This window comes from Protopterus annectens, chromosome 13.part0 (assembly GCF_019279795.1).
Source record: "Protopterus annectens isolate FY-2018-M chromosome 13.part0, PAN1.0, whole genome shotgun sequence".
Taxonomy (NCBI): Eukaryota; Metazoa; Chordata; order Ceratodontiformes; family Protopteridae; genus Protopterus; species Protopterus annectens.
The window spans coordinates 310872461-310884510 of NC_056747.1; the positions used below are offsets into that span (position 1 = coordinate 310872461).

General features: G+C 39.7%; 1 protein-coding gene across 1 annotated transcript in view; it reads left to right on the forward strand.

The window, feature by feature from the left end:
• C2CD4C (C2 calcium dependent domain containing 4C) overlaps window positions 1-12050 on the forward strand; it is a 166957-nt gene that overhangs the window by 921 nt on the left and 153986 nt on the right. The gene's annotated exons all lie outside the window — the stretch shown is intronic.

The window sequence follows — 12050 nt, forward strand, 5'->3', positions numbered from 1 at the left end:
AAAGCTACTGTGAATCTGTAGCACTGCCTTAGACCTGATATATACTGGAAGCAAAGTGATACAACACCTCTAGAGACCAAACTTAGTAGACTGTGGCTACAGTATTAGAAGGAATGTGAAACTTCTAATCGTATTCCCTGTGCTAAGGGATGTGCTAAGAATGTTGTAGCTGGAAAGTGTTTGGTTGTGATTATTATAGTAATGTCTATACTGCACACAGGTGCTGCAGCTTACTTAGAATGTGTATAAGCATTTCTCAGTGATATATAGTGCATAGATGTGGAGATCTGCTTAGGACATGTCATCAAGTTGCCACTCTAGTCTCATTGTTCATTGTCCCTGAGTATACGCTGTCCTGTTTCCATTCACAGATCCACATTATTGTTAAGTTAACGATGCTTAATCAGGTCACAACCAATAAGGACCTGGATAAGAGTAAAGTGACATGCATGCCACTCAGTAGCTCTCTTTGGAAGCAATGGCTCAAAAAATGTTAACTAAATCAATGAAAGGCCTTACCCTGCTTCCCTACCCCAATTCAGTTTGACTGCTGGTAAAACATTTCGTGGTCCAACTTACTCAGAAAGAAAAAATATTTACTTTGTTTGTTAAATTGTTGTTTTTCCTTAGTCAGGCACACCTCTGATCAGTGTTAACTCTTATCACCATCGGTTCAGCACCTTGCCTGTATTCTCTCTTTCCGTTCTGTCCCTTCATTCCTTTGTTTGTACTTTCATATTGTTTGTCCTATATACTTTGCCCTTCCCTACCTCTCTCCCTCCCTCCCCCTGTCCATTATTTTACCCCATTTCCATTTAGAGTTAATTTACATCCCAAGGGTGCATGTGTGTGTGCCTGTGTGTGCGCGTGTGTGCGTATGTGTGTGTGTGTGTGTGTGTGTGTGTGTGTGTGTGTGTGTGTGTGTGTGTGTGTGTGCATCCAGTGAGCAATATACTGACATCCTAGCCAGAACTGATTTCTCCACTTTGTACACACTGTGATCTAGAATAGGTGCCAGGTCTTCCATGAACCTGAAGTGAACAAAGTAAGTACTCAAAAGAATGAAGGTATAATTATCATTAGTGTAATGTCTGCCATATCCTGACAGTCCTGCACACCTTTCCCAGGAAATGTTGCCTAACTCACCACTGCTACTGATTTCCTCTCTACTCACAGCAATTTCCATCAGATACTTTGACCTTTACTTTTCCATATAAAAATTTTGTAGGGTTATATACCCTTAAAAGTATCACCTGTAAAATCTGGTATACATCTTTGACATAGTGCCACAAAGGAACCCCTTACTCCTGCATGGACTGCGAGGGTGACTGGCATGTAGCACTCCCTCCAGCCTGAATTTCAGTATTATGCTGCTATATGTTGACATGGCTGTGCCTCATTCTGCACTACAATCCATTGGGTTGGCTGGAGGTGGCGATGGTTGCAGCAGTTTCAGCTGAGTTAATCGCTGCTCTATCAGTGACCTGAGTTCAAATGCAGTTCTGTGATCCAGTAATGAAGAAAATGTATGCAAATCTGAATGCAATCAGGAGCATGTGTGTGTAAATCTGAATGCTATCAGGAGCATGTGTGTGTGTAAATCTGAATGCTATCAGGAGCATGTATGCAAATCTGAATGCAATCAACAGCATGTGTGTGTGTAAATCTGAATGCTATCAGGAGCATGTGTGTGTGTAAATCTGAATGCTATCAGGAGCATGTATGCAAATCTGAATGCAATCAGGAGCATGTGTGTGTGTAATTCTGAATGCTATCAGGAGCATGTGTGTGTGTGTAAATCTGAATGCAATTAGGAGCATGTGTGTGTGTAATTCTGAATGCTATCAGGAGCATGTATGCAAATCTGAATGCAATCAGGAGCATGTGTGTGTGTGTAATTTTGAATGCTATCAGGAGCATGTGTGTGTGTAAATCTGAATGCTATCAGGAGCATGTGTGTGTGTAAATCTGAATGCTAGCAGGAGCATGTGCGTGTGTAATTCTGAATGCTATCAGGAGCATGTATGTAAATCTGAATGCAATCAGGAGCACGTGTGTGTGTAAATCTGAATGCTATCAGGAGCATGTATGTAAATCTGAATGCAATCAGGAGCTTGTGTGTATATCTGAATGCAGTGAGGAGTATGCATGTAAATCTACATCAGCATCTTGGTAACTTTCCCATCCTGGTTGTGGCAAATCATTATCAGGACTAATGTCAGAACATTCTGTTATTTAGGGAAGGCGGAACTTCAAGTTGGACTGGGAAGTAAGCCAAAAAGCAAAATTAGAGACCACCAGACAATGTGGCCAGAATAACAGTATAGTCATATTACATCTGTTTGCATCAGAGCTAACTATTAGATTTGAATTTAAAGGGTGGACAGTAGCCTTTTTCATCTTGATCTACCATGGTATCAGTTCAGGTAGGTATCCTATGACAACAGACATATATGCTAAGGGACTGGTTACTTAAATAGCAGTAGAACAATACAAAACATCGCTGATGCTGACAGATGAGTTTCAGGATTACTGTACTGTTTTCACAAAAAAAAATACATCTTAAACATTTGCATGTTTCAGCTGTGTGCTGGCAAGTGTTAAGAATGCTGACTGATAAATATAGTTTGCTAAAGTCAAAGATCATAGGTAAAAGCTTAGTGGCATTGTGATTAGTGATGCTTTCTCTCATCTCAAGGTCCTGGGTTTGAATGTCACCTCTCTGGATGCCAAGTGGAATGAGTCTATGTGTTCTTCATGCTGTATTGTAGGTTTTCTCTAGCCCCACTGGTTTCCTTTCACTTCCAAAAGGTACACTGCTTAGGTAGATTAAAAACAATGCTTCACTATTTGTATTTCAGTAGTGGTTTCCATTCACTTCCCAAAGGTACACTGCTTAGGTAGATTAAAAACAATTTTTCAATATTTGTATTGTGGTAGTCTTCTCACCTATAAGGGAACCTTTGTCTCATTTGGTTTAACCCAGTTAACAAAATGAAATATGAAATTAACAGCTAAGAAGGAAATTATGGGAACACCTGTTTTTTTTTTAATTTGCTTATAATGTAATCTATGTATAGTGATTTTTGGACTGTAAGGGTCTAGGGTAAGGCAACACTAGTTGTTCTATAGTGCTGAGGGGTGGAGCTACAGCAACAGGAGACTATTCAGAATAATTGAGAACACAAGTTGGAGAGACAAGACACTATACTACCAGGGAGCAGCTTCAGCTGACTCAGAATTCCATATGGGTGGGCAATACATTAGACCCTCACTGATTCCCTGGTCTCCAGAGTAATGCTGTTATATGAACCAGAGGACCAGTGGGCAACTACTATTTCACATTGCATTATAAGGAGTAAGTAGGGAATCAGAGATGGCCTTGATGTTTGCTACTTAAATTGTGACAGAAACTGAACTGAGACCATTAGCATTGCTATGTTTAAAGAAAATATCGGCTACTCTAGTAAGGAACATCAGAATCATTGCATTGTTTTGCCTGAGTATTTATCTGCTGCAGAGGATTAGCACTGTTATACTGCATCAAAATACTTGTTACAATGTTATGGAGCACTAAAACTAATATGCTGAGGTAATGGTACTATGGCGACAAGAACAGCTATACTACATTACTACACTGGTTCTAATACTATGCAGTACCAGAACCAGCATGTAGATTTCTTGAATGCTCAGAATACTAGGGAGTACCACGCCACTACATTACATTACATTAATGCATTGCCATTATGCAGACATCACTAGAATTACTATACTGCAGTATTAAAATTAAAATGAGAGCCAAAAATTATTACTACATTATTACAGTACACAAAGGTCACCCGCAGGTGGAGACCCCAGTATCTCCAATCCAACCTGATGCATACAGGGAGTATGCATTAGGATACACCAAAATTCCAACACACGATTGTCATGTATCCAAATATTTAGTGTAGTCCCTAATAACTTTTATTTTGAAAAACAAAATAAATCCAATTCCAAACCTTTATTCTTCAAAAGAGAGAACTGTAAGAACTGGATCCAAAGAAGTTTACAAGGACAAAAGCTCTTATCCCAATAAACCTATAAAAGGAATGATCTGTAGTCAATCTCTCTTTTTAAGGAAAAGTATTTAGAACTAGATTTATTTTGTTTTTAGAAATAAAATAATGTAGTTGACGGGATTGCCAATACTTGGACTCTTGACAATCCTGTGTTGGAATTTGCATTACTACAGTAGTTAAAATAATAATGAAACACTAGAATAACCATTTTGTTTTACTACAGTCATACAATAATTTAATTCATGTAGACAGTATTCTACAAATCTTTTACTTTAAGACAAAGGGGGTATGTATTACCCATTCTTCTACTCCACAATGCTAACACTGTACCCTACTATCTAGCTGTATTCCATATATGAGTATACCAAGAATGACTAGTACCTTTGACATTTTGCCGCTACATTTTATTTCAGTTTATATCTGCATCCTGGTCATTACCAGAAAATAGATATGTGGAGTCCAATCTTGTGTAGTAACTTTAAAACAAATAAAGGGATAAGTAAATGAATAAATAATCAAACAAACAAATAAAATACTAGGTAATAGAAGAACCACTAAACTACATTTGTAGAGCTGCTGCTATAACAGGGAGCATCAGGACCACACTATTGCTACTACAATATCAGAGATGGTATGCGCAAGTAGCAAAGGCATTCTGCTGTGTAAACAGAATAGCAACAACAGTAGTCAGAACTAAATGTGTTGAGCTGTATAGAATATTGATACTACATTGAATAGTGCCCAAACTACTATTCTACACTGCAGGTTGTAGAGTATTATCGAGCACTCATACCACTGAACCTCTCTATTAAAGTGGTTATAATACTATAGAGTACCCAAACAAATGTATTACTGCACAAGAGGTTATAGTACTGATAATGGAAAAAGAGTACCAGTACCACTATGCTTCATTACTTCAGTAATTACAGTCTTCTCCAGAACAATATTCTTGCAAAAGGAACAGAGATATTTATTTTCTCTTTTTGAAAAACAGAAAGATGTAATCCATGGTACTTGAATTTGCCCTCCACGACAAAGGAAACCAGATAATGTGTACTTGTCAGTGATGAACATTTGTTGCTCATTTCCATCTGTCATCTTATGGTTTACATAGTCAAACAACCATTAATGTATTTTTAACAACAGGTATGTCAGAATATGCTTCCTTTGGTTCATGTATTGATATGTAGTGCCCCCATTTGCAGGATGCTTTATTTATGTTGCAGCATTTCATCAACAGAGGTAATTCCAAACTCCTCAGTGACTTCTGTTTGCAGATTATCTTTTATTATCCCACTTGGTGATTGTTAGATGTATAAAAATTAGAGTCTCAGAATTTTTTCATCTTTTATATCATAACACTCTCTTTTATGTTACCCTTGCTGATTTCCATAAAACAGCTGCATGTTAGTAATGGTTTGTAATGTTTCATCCATTACTAAATAGTATCAATTAAACTAAAACAGAGCACGTATTTTGTATTTTGCTTTAGTTAACAAAACTGTTGCATTTATTAATTTGCTTCAGATTGCTTTTTTGGTGTCTGTATTTTGTTTTAGTTAACAAAACTGCTGCATTTATTCATTTGCTTCAGATTGCTTTTCTTGGTGTCTGTATACCTGGTGGCTTTGCAGTTGCCCGCCCCTTCTGTAAATTAGGTCATTCTACCTAATGCAGAGAGAACATTTGAGAAGGCCAACCCACTGAGGTTCTTAACCTTGAATTATCTTCTTTTCCTCCTTTCCCCCTTCTACTTTACTAAAAAAAAAAAAAAAAACGTTGCTAGACTCTTTAGAATCTCCATGTGTTCTGGCTGAGTGTGCTTCTCAAATCTGGAAATATAGAGCTGATAAGTATATTTTTTGGCACTTTTTAACTGTTCAGAGTTGAATAAAACAATAATAAATTGCATTTATTTAAACTGTATTTGCTTTAATATTGCTACACACTCAAGTGTGCTAGCTTGCACTGCACTTGGATTGTTTTTAGTGCTGTTTTACCTGCTTTTCTGTAAAAAAAACAAACAAACAAATTTTAAGCTTGTTTCCTGCCTTTCCTGTAACTAGTCTAGTCCAGATACAGATTTGCTGTATCCAGGACTGTTTGTAAGCTTCTGAGCCCCCCAAGCCTTTTTGTGCTGGAGGGAAGCCTTCTAGCTTTTCAGTGGGAGTGGTAAGCACTCGGCAGTCTATCTTACCACAGGAGGAGTGGTGTCTGGCCCAGAAATAGTAGTTTATTGGGTTTTTGGGGAGTATTTTCCATCTCTTTCAACTTTCTAGTTTAAAAGCCCGCATTTGCGCTTGTTTCCTGCCTTTTCTGTAACTAGTCTAGTCCAGATACAGATTTATATTCAGGACTGTATGTAAGCTTCTGAGCCCCCCAAGCCTTTCTGTGTTGGAAGGAAGCCTTCTAGCTTATCAGTGGGAGTGGTAAGCACTAGGTAGCATATCTACCTCAAGATGAGTGGTTTATGGTCCAGAAATTGTAGTTTATTGGCTGTTTGGGCAGTTTTTCCATCTCTTTCAACTTTCTGGTTTACATGCCCGCATTTGCATACAGATATGCTGTATTCAGGACTGTTTGTAAGCTTCTGAGTGGTACCAAAATGTCTGGTCTTCAGTTTTTCCCTTAGATCTGCTTGTTCTCTCCTCTGCTGCATATTTACTAGCTTATTAGTCTAGCACTTTACCAGACTTCTTGTAGCTGTTATTGTAGCACACAAAAGTGCTACAAGCACTAAATGTTCTACAAGGAAACAGCTCCAGTACTTATTACTAATGCCCACCCCTTCAGTCATGTATAAATGTCAGTTCTCTGTGCTTTCTCCTATTATCCTGGTGAATTTGGGCATCCTGAGGCAATGTAGCAACTGCCTAATGTACACTGACAACCCTCTCCTCTTACCTCCCAACACTCAAACTTGCGAGAGATGCACTTATATATCCTAAATGGAAGCCACGCACTCTCCAGCCAAGACCGGAATAGCTAGTCAAGAGGAGAAGGTCAACACTTGTACCAAACCACGTGGAACACATAGCCCTCCAGAACACACACTAGCACTGCCTTCACATAAAAACACAAACCATACACCCACCTTTGCGGAGGCTCTCAATAAAAATCTACCCAAACAGCACAGACTTCCAAGGCAGAAATGCACTTGACCACCACAACACTAATCACGAGACACATAACTCTCCTAAACAGTGTGCCACTCAACCAAAGTCACTAAGGCAAAACAGCATGCCCAACACACTAATCATAGGTGACTCGATAGTGAGGCACACTGATGTCCCACTCACTAGGTTAAATAAGGAGAAAGTAACATTCAGCTGCCTGTCAGGTGGCAGGATCCACCACATAACCCAGGTACTCAGGTCCCTCAACAACAGGTACAAATGTGACTCTGTCATTGTACATGTGGGTGTGAATGACCTGAGATGTACCGCCCTGGACTATATGAAAAGGGACATGGAGGAGCTCTCAGATTATGTAGCCCAGGCGGGTATGGCTTGCATCTGTCATCCCTGGGCTTTCAGATACTGGCCAACGTTCTTGCTACCCCTATAGTGCCTTTTTTAGTTGGTGTTCCAAAGACCAAATTACCACCGTAACAGCTGCAAACAAATGCAATCTGAGGGTCATGCTGCTCAATGATAGAAGTCTAAATCTCAAAATGCACTTGGTTGAAGCACTCCTTAAAATGGAGAACATTGATATTTGTGCTGCAACTGAGACCTGGTTCAAGACAGCAGAAAGCACCCCTGCACTACCAGGCTATAACTCATTCCACACCTTTCAGCCCCAGAACTTGGACCGAAGCTCCATAGGCGGGGGTATTTCCATATTCATAAAGGATGTGCTCACCTCCAGACTGGTAACCCAACCTAACGCATCAGAGATACTTCAGGTGTAGCTAACAGTGGGTAAGATGGCGATTCAGGTCGTAGCCTGCTATAGGTCCCCAACCTTGTCCCAAGACTCACACTCCACATTCCTAAGCTCCCTGGAGAATATTAGGGTCCAACTTAACACTCTTATACTGGGCAACGTCAACTACCCCTCCATTAACTGGGAAAAATATTCGTGTACCAATACACTTGCTCTACATTTCCTGGAATTCATTAATTCCAATGCCATGGACCAGTTCATTCCTAGCCGCACTAGAGGTAGAAACATCCCTGACCTGGTCATTACTAACATGGGCGACTGTTGCTCTACACCAATAGTCAACTCTTCCCTGGTTAGATCTGACCACAAACTAATCACCTTGGAATTCCACATCCCCCCCCCCCCCTGCAAAGGTAACCACCATGAAAAACATCTCCAAAGCTAATCTTGGGCTCCTAAAAACAGAGATGGCTAACTTTACAGCACCTATGCAAATGGAGAATAGTTGCATGACTTCCGAATCATACACCAATGCACTGTACGAACACGTACACAAATGCATGGATCTTGCCATACCCAACAGAACCAAGACACTCACCTCCAAAACAAGGAAGCCAATCTGGTGGTCCCCTGCCTTCAACATACTCTACAACAGAAGGAGGAAACTGATGCAGAATAAGGTGAAGTCCCAAGACTGAAAAACTCCAATATCAGCCTCAAGAAAAAGTTGAGATCCCTCATCAAATCCTCTAAAGCTAGCTATGAAAATAGAATTGCAGCAGATAGTAAAGACAACCACAAGGCCTTTTATAGTTATGTAAAGAATCTCCACGGCAATACCCAGATTTTCTCTGAGCTACTGCACAATGGTACCTTCTATACCGAGCCAACAGATATTGCCAATATACTGGCTGACAGATTCAGAGCCAACTTTATCCCTCTCTCCCCCACCAAAGGACCAATCACAATACCAGTAGATTGCCAGGAACCCAGTATTACTGCTGCACAGGTTAAAACAGCACTGCCCAAGGCCAGGAATACAGCATTTATGGGACCTGACAATATCCCTGGCTGTGTTTTACATGAACTACAGAGTGAACTGGCACCTCACCTGTGTGCCCTGTTCAATCACAACCTCACCTCAGGCTTTGTCCCTACCGAATGGCGCACTGCTACAGTCATCCCTCTCCACAAAGGAGGAGCGACTACAGACACTGTGAACTATCGCTTCATTAGCCTGATGATATGCAAAACTATGGAATGCATCATCATGGACCTAATAAACAAGGATATAGGGAATCTCAAAACTCTAGATCCCACACAGTTTAGGTTTGTGAAGGGTTGATCATGCCTGCTCAACTTGGTCAACTTCTTTGAGTCAGTCACCAGAGCTGTGGATGAAGGCAAGGTGGTTCATACAGCCTACCTTGACCTGGCCAAGGCCTTTGATACCATTCTCCACTCAGGAATCATAGAAAAACTCACTAAGCTAGGCATCAACCCCTATATCACTAGGTGGGTTGTAAATTGGCTCACAGATAGAACCCATAGTGTGAAAGTAGTTGACTCCAAGTCAGACTGCTGACCAGTCACAAGTGGAGTCCCACAGGGTTCGGTCCTGGGTCCTCTCCTGTTTGGTATCTACTTTTCTGAAGTCCAGGCTAACATGAAGGGACTCTGGCTGACAAAGTTCACAGACGATTGCAAGTTGGGAGCTATTATAAACTCCTCAAATGATGTTGACATCCTACAGAAAGGCCTCACTGAGACCAGCAACTGGTATCAAAACCATGGCCTTAAGCTCAATGCCAGAAAATGTGTCATCATCCCCTTTGGGAAAAACCCGGTTCCCATGAATTACCACATTGATGGTAATCCACTGAACACAGAAGGTGTTATAAGAGATCTGGGAACACAGGTTGACAGCAACCTCTCTTTTAACCACCACATTGCCACTGTGGTCAGAAAGTCCTTCTATGTGGCACATCTCATTACTAAGGGTTTTGCATCCAGGAAGAAAGAGGTCATTGTCTCCCTCTACTCTTCCCTCATTAGGCCAATCATTTAGTACAATGCCCCATTTGGCATGTACCTAACTAGACACGTGCAACAACTGGAGAGGCCGCAAAAGTACCTCACAAAGTGGATCCTAGGCCTTAAACACTTGTACTATAGGGACAGACTTAAAAAACTCCAACTATTCTCTGTCTCATATCGCCTACTTAGAGGCAATCTGTTTGACTTACAAAGCCATATCTGACCCAGCTCAGTTAGAAATGCTGCATCTAAAGAAATCACAATCCCTCCACACCACATGCTCCAGAGACCTCCACCTCATTACCACAATCAACAGAACAAGCTGGAGGGACAGGTTCATAACCCAGAGACTGCCCATGCTATGGAATAGACTTCCCATACATGTCAAACAGAGCACCTCACTGGCCCTCTTCAAGAGCAATCTTGATGAGTGGATGGGAAATAGAAAATTCACCCCGGAGATCACTCCAGTGGCTCTACTCGATAGAGGCACTGGGAACTAAGTTTGGGTGACACGATGCCAGGGTAATCCTATGGGCTAAGCTTGTAAAGGCTCCAGGGCCATTACCCTAGTACACACCTATGAACCTATGAACAACTGCTGCCTTTTCACAAATGTGACTTTGGATGAAAAACCTGATAACTGCTTGTTAGTTGTGAGGATCAGAAACATGGAACAGCTTTTACATCACTTAGGTCTACTTATTATGTGTAATGTCACACCTACGGTCTTAGAGTACCTGTAACTGTGGGAATTACAGTACGATTTATTTAGATTAGTAGACTCATTGGCAAGAGTTACTTCACCTATCACTTCACATACCATCATACAGTTTAAATGATGGGACTGAAACAGAAGCCACAAACATTTCAGGTGTAAAATTGAAGAAGATGTACAAACAAAACTCACGTTACTGTGCAGCTTTGTTTTTTCTGATAACCTCTGTCATCTGTCCTTTTCTTTTACAGGGCATATTAAGTACAAGTACTGTTGTTTGTCTCACTTAATACTTTTAGAAATGGACTATTTTGAAGTAATAAACGTGGCTTTATAGTGTTATATGCTATAATTAGTTCATACCATAGTTATTACTTACTGTTATTATAACTTTACATTCAATATTCCTGCAACAATTAGGAAAAAATGTAAATGTTAAATGTTGTAGCAGCCAATTAAAGTATGCTGGCTACTACAGCTTTTGTTTTCATACCTTCTAGTACCACTATTGTTGCAGAGATTTTCCAAAGTAGTTAAATCATATTTAAAGATTACAAACAGCATTTTGTAACCTTTTAATTTTCTTAGGAAAGACATTGCGTAATTTTTTTCAGGGAGAGGGGGTCATTTGGCCACAAAGTTCAACAATTTCAACTTTTTAGTTACGTTTGCTTTATTTGGTGTCCATGTTGCCACCTAAAGCAAACAAACAAAAAAATTCTGAAATTTGTTTTTGTTTTACAGAGAAATTAATGTTTTCTCCCATCAATGTGTTATATATTTTATTAATAGATGATTATCTTTTGTTTCTAATAGAGGACATTGCCTATTCCAATTTCATTGTGGGAATGAAACTTAGAAGTTAGTTACTTGTTTAAAAAAACTGGCACGTTACTAACCTTCTGTAAGAATGTAAACAACATAACGTCAGTTTGTGGCATTACATGAAGCATTTCTCTGTTTTAAAGAAGTAAAAATACAAAAATTTATTTTGTTATAAAAAGGAAATACTTTGGCTTATCTGACATTTGGTAGAATACCACCTAAATTTGCAAAAGCACTTGGAATTATTTCCGTTACTGGTAATGCGGGGAAAAAAGCAACGGTGGAATCATTTCTATGAATACATATTTTATTTCAGATGATAAAGGCATTGTCAGCATAAAAATACAACTGAAATACTTAGCTGATTGTATAAAAAATGAGCTGTCAAAACACTGTTGCATTAATTATTAGCAAAAAGATGTGACAGCATCCAAATCGGTTGTTAATCAGCGAAACTGATATGAAACTCTTCATGCATGTGATGGAAGAATTGATAAAACTTGTTTGCTGCAAATATATGG